At 32.9% G+C, this 6,000-nt stretch overlaps 1 long non-coding RNA gene across 1 annotated transcript in view; it reads right to left on the bottom strand.

Moving 5' to 3' along the window:
* Positions 1-246: 246 nt before the first annotated feature.
* Positions 247-6,000, bottom strand: part of LOC145722484 (uncharacterized) — a 377,440-nt gene continuing 371,686 nt past the window's right edge. The window contains exon 4 of the long non-coding RNA XR_014146787.1: positions 247-1,508. This is a non-coding gene — a long non-coding RNA (uncharacterized LOC145722484). The remainder of the gene's footprint in view (positions 1,509-6,000) is intronic.

The following is a 6,000-nucleotide window of genomic DNA, read 5'->3' as shown; positions in this document are numbered from 1 at the left end:
AGTGAATATGGTAACTTATGCACAATAATAAACAAGTTGAAGGAGATATTTAATATAATTCTGTCAAACATGAGAAGCAAATTACCCAAGCATATACATATATACATACATGCATACTCTATACATTAATAACATGAAATGAAACAATATATGTTTTTGTGTTCAGAGATTAAGAAAAACTTAAATATGAACAATTCAAGGAAGTATTGCAAAAGATAGTAAAATTAAAAGATTAAATGGATGAAGTTAAGATAATGTTTAGCGATTTCTGAGCATAAAAGCATACTTTGTTACATATGAAAATGTTTTATTTTACTGAAAAATTTTAATATTTGAAAAAATTTAAGTACTTAGGTTCTGTATAATTCAATATATTCTATGAAAACAATTATTTGTAAAACTAACACTTCAGAAACAACCGAATTCCTATTTATATATTACCTAAGTGTCCAATAGCATAGCAGTACAATGAATATTATATTTATTAAGATTTTTATTGAACATTTGTTGGTTACATTTCAGATACTCTACCAAGCTTAGAAACGACACTGAATGCAACAATGAATAACGACATACCTGCTTTCATGGACTTCACTTTCAAAAGAGCAAATATATAAACAAACACAAAACATGAGATAGAAGTACTATGTCAAATTCTAACTACACATTCTAAATTATTAATATATATGTTACTGTGAAATAATGTGTTCATGCACTAATATAATATAAACTTCAAAAGCAAAACAATGTAGAATGTCTCAGAGGTTACAAGTATATAATATTGAATATGATAGATACTGAATTTCATGTGACTTGAATGACTTTTATTTATTGCTTGTGATTTGAATGATTTTAGTGTTTATTAGGTTACTTTAAAAGAACTGCTTAAATTCACAACTGAAAAATGGAAACATGGATTATATCTAAATGTTCAGATTGTAAATAGTATGGTAGATTATTGAACATTTTATTTATCATTAGCAGCCTTGTGACATTACTAATAAAGCAAAGTCTCTTTAAATTACCTAGACATGTATATTAACTGGGAATTTGACAGAAGTGCCCTTATGGGTGTACTGCTCACTCTATTATGTTATGATAGTCTTTTAATGAAACTCAAGGACAACATCTATTATCACGATTTAAATCATAGCATATGCTTTCTGCGTTGGCAACATAATGAAATCATACAATAAAATCCTTCCAGAAACTTTCAGAACTGGTAGCACTTTGGGGTCTATCAGAGGCTAACTCCACACACTTCAACACTGTGTGCCTCGCAGCTGCTCTGCGATTACAACAGGGGAGATAACCGTCATTCCAGTCCCGCCTACCAGTTTCACAGCATCCCCGGCCCTGAACATACCTGCTGAGGTCATGGACGAATCCAAGGCTCATGCTTCTGGTTTTGGTACAGCTTTAGAGAAGATTAAAAAAAAAAAAAAAAACTTGGATGGAAATTTACTCTGTATATTTTCTCAGCAAAGGAAAGTATGTCTTCTAAAACCCTGTGTAAGAAATGAAAAAATAAAAAGTAAAAGAGAACATTTAGTCTGCAGCATTTTAAAAATAGGACAAAAACACAACTTATAAGAGTTAAAAGTCAGTAAACATATTGTAGTTCTTTTCCAAAGAGCTCAACTGAGATAATGGTTCTTTAGGAATGCGTAAGAAATAATAGTACTTAAGATTTTTGAAAGCTGTCATTTGAGGTGGTCAGAATGCAAGACTATAATGCTGAATTGGAGTATAAGACAAACAGCATGCTTTTGAAATCATAAATCCAGCATGCGATTTTGAGAAGTGAGGTCTATTTGTTTCAAGTGGGCTATTGGTGAGCCTAGGCAAAACATTCTTTGGAATTGAAAGCAAAGCTCATGACTTGTTATAAATCTTATATGTTTCAGACCTAGTGGGGTTCAAAAGAGAGGAATTTGTTTGTATTCTGTTGCAATACCAATTGTATTAACAGATGTTTAAGGATGACTGTTCCAAACCAAAGGCATTTGTTTGATATTTTCAGCATCATTTTTTTCTACCCACATATGTCAAAACAATTCTGAACAGCATGCTTTCCAAACTGCTAGTAATTTCTTTAGAGAAATAACTTTAGAAGCAAAAGTAATTAACTAAACAAATAAAGTTTGTATAAAATTAGAACCTATTCAAGTAGAACAAAAAAAAATTTTAAAGCTAGTAAAGAGGGATCACAGTTAATTGGCTTAAATTTCTTTTCACAAATATCAATCATCTTTGTACTATTACAGCCTACGTGTTGTGACTCGGGTCTTAATAGTTATCATAGTGGACCTGTTTCTGTGTTGGAGAAGGAACTGTTCACCTCTTACATTATCTTTTTGTATAATTTTTAAATTTACAATTTTTAAATAAAGAAATAGGCTTGCCAGTCACACTATACTTACAGAATCAAAGCTGACTTATTACTTGATGTTCTCAAGGCATGTGATTTTCCTCTATCTCCCCACAGTGTAAACTATAAATTGTCAAAGTGCAGGGCCCAGAGAAGAGCAGCACCATTCTGTGGAGAGCCATCATCATAGGTATCTATGAGCAGAAATTCACCGTATGGGTCATTCTCTCTACACACAAATCAAGAGACCCAGGTCAGGTTAAGCTGTTGAGTCCACATTTAAATTTTTTAGAGCACTGTGCACTGTATGGGATCCTCTCCTTTGTAGACAGGCTTAATTATAGTCATTGACAATTATCCAGTGAACAAGTCTTCTAGAACATATGGACATCTGTTTTCTACCCATCTCCTCCTTAAGAATCCAGGTACCTCTGGGAATCTTGAGGAAAAGACTGGAAAAGAAACAGACTCCTGGCAGAAGAAATGGACTAGAACTGGTCTTTGAATTCTACAAACAAGGCATCTGCACAGCAATGGAACTTTGAACCGGAACCTCCACTGACCATAATTCTATAGAGCTGATTGCTTTGAAAGTTCTAAAATAAATCCAGTCTGACGCTAATTAAGAAGATGAGTTGTATAATTTATTGCTTTATCTTAAGTCTAGTTGGTTATTAAAAATCACAGGAATATTTTTATTTTAGCATTGATCAATGTACACATGTAATTTCATTCCTCTATGGTAACTCAGCCATCAATTCCCTCAGTATTCAACAGTCCTTGCCTAAAGCAAGTACTATTACCTTTTATCTGTAAATTCTAAGTTGTAGATCATGTTCTTATTCCATACCTATGCAATGAAATGAGGAGTTATTTCTCCTGTAAAGAGCATTTGTTGATTATTAAGAGTTACAGTTATAAACATATTAAATTCCCAAACTGTGGCGGATGTTGTTTTAAAAAAAAAATGCAGAAACCTCACATATTCTCAGAAAGATAGGATAATCTCATTTTTCCCATACAAAACCACTTCTGTAAATAAACAAGTCTATTGTAATGTCAAGCAATTGCTTTGGCAAAAAATGGTACTACAATATAAAAAAATAATTCAGTTCATAGAAGACTGTTAAAGCTTGACAAGTTTTATTCCAAAAATAAATAAAGGTCTGTCACTGTAGGTTTCTCAGACTTTAGCAATCTTTCACACAAGATATTATCTGTAATCTCATTGAAAATAAACATGACTACTTTCTACCATGCATAAAAATATATATTAATATTTCATTCCTCTATGCCAAGTGAATTATTCTGTGTTACTGACTGGTTTAAATTAGGTAATTTGTGAGAAATAAGGAAATGCTACAATAACATAGCTCACAGATTGATTCAAAATTGAAATGCTGCTATAAGGAGGTTCACACAGCAAGATGTCTTTCTTTGCACAGTAAGAGATCCACCTTTTGTGAAATACCGTCCTGCACAGGTTTATAACATCATGATCTTTAAAAAACAAACATACTTTCAAAAAACTGCTCAATATCTGCAGATTCTATGAAGCAGAAGTCATGCTGATGTCTGGAAAGTTTCAAAAAAATTAGGATCCAGCAGGGTTCTTCTCTGACCAAATTTTGTGCTGAATTCAATGCAGAAAATTCCCTGTGTGTTTTAGGTCTTCAGTGGAGAATGAATCCAGTCTGATGCTAAAACAGCTCCTCCCCTCCTTACTATCCACTCCAATCCATCTCCCACATGCTGGGGGAAGGGAAATCTTTCTTTTCCATCACTTTAGCAGAATGATGAATTCCCCAATCCAGTGGAATCTACTCTTCAGTTTAACGGTTTTAAAAATCTATTTCTTGTGTTATGTAGGCCCAGGGCCTTGGAAAAAACAAACAGGCAAAAGCCCAGCATACCAAAACCTTCCCTGATCTGAGAGTTATGAAACCGGCTATTGTCATATAGCACTGATGTATCCATTTATCTCTGTGGGCCTCAGTTTTTTTCACTTATATAATGACATACTGGAACAATCTAATTTGCTAGCTCCCTAAAAGATTATCTGATTCTAAAAAGATAAGTTTTTAACCTGAATCATTCAATATTCTCTCTCTGGTTTCCTACATACTAAAAGAGTAGGTATACCTGCCAAAGCCTAATTTACTGTGAAATATTGTTTATAGACATTAGCAATTTAGTAATCACGAACTACTGAGTATGTATCTTCTACTAATATTCTATTTCCACGTGAAGTAATCTTATTTTCTTTTTTCCACTCTCGAAGTGTTAAGATTTATCTTCATTGAACAAAAATACCTCCCAGTGACAATTGGCCTCTTATTATCTATCTGCTCCTTGTTTTCTTTTCTAAATACTAATTTTCAATGTATTAGAGGATATGGTGAAATAGACTGAACCCATATTACTATAGTAGTTCTCTCCTTTTTATTCTTATCAAGGTATCTTTTAAAATTTTTTTTTCTGGTTCACATAAGCTCACAGCTCTCTGAGACACTACCTAAGAAGAATGCCATATCCTTATCCACAACATGAATTTAGAGTCACACACCCCACACTCATCTTTTCACACAGCTGTCCAAAGAACTACTACTATTAACACAACCATGTTTTAGAACATTATTTTTCTCACAATCATTTCTATTTGGTATAGTTCACGGGATTTGATTTGTATTTGGCTAAGTTGCAAAAAAGTTCAAATGTGAACAAAGCATAGGATTCTATAAATAGATGATGCAGGTAGTAACACAATGGACAATATGATGGGAACAGTGCAAAATAAATGTTTAGAATCAGCAATATAGAAAAAAGGCTAGAATGCTATTTTAAAATTCAACAGTTGAGTAATACTCTATAAATATTAGAAACAAAACAATACCCATGAAAGACAGGGTAATTTAGCATGCAATAATTAAATTGGTGTGTGGGGGAGGATAGAGTTATCCCTGAAACAATTAAAAAAAAAAGTGCACTGGAAGTGTTGCTTTTGCCCAATTAATAACAGACGGAGCTTTCAATAAATGTGTACATTAACATTTTTCAGTGTAGGAAGTACACAATTTAAATCTGAAGAACTGGAATTGAATAGGCAGTATTATACTTCAGGAAATGGAAAGGTCACTTACTCAAAGACATAAAATAAAACTATATCGACGTCTAGATCTAGGAGGCTATGTACTCAGAAAAATTGCTAGATGAGTGTTACACATACACAGCCTGCCTCCCCCCATACACATAAGCACACTCAAATGTACAAAGGCCAGTTTGTAGATGTAGTTAAGAATAAGAGTAGAGAAAAAGCTTAATTCGTAACTTGAGTGATAATAAAATTAACTTCCAAAGCATATTTTTAGCTTCAAATGCTTGCTAATTTTTAAAATTTTATTTTTGTAAAGTTAATAGGAACTGTTAAAAAAAAAAAAAGGTTTGAATTTATATTGCCTTTTATGGTAAAATGTGACTTTCATTACCATTGCTAATGAAACTACCCTGCACCACAATGAAAATCTTTTATACAGAAACTGTATTAGCGTTTTGAGCCCAGAGAATGTAATTCTCTTCATTCTGGCAGTTACTCCCTGACCACTCACAGATGACAACTTCATTGTGTCTAC

This window comes from Leptonychotes weddellii, chromosome 7, assembly GCF_054177405.1.
Source record: "Leptonychotes weddellii isolate Sample4059 chromosome 7, ASM5417740v2, whole genome shotgun sequence".
NCBI lineage: Eukaryota > Metazoa > Chordata > Mammalia > Carnivora > Phocidae > Leptonychotes > Leptonychotes weddellii.
The sequence above is the reverse complement of the archived record's forward strand: the minus strand, read 5'-3'. Positions and strand labels throughout refer to the sequence as shown.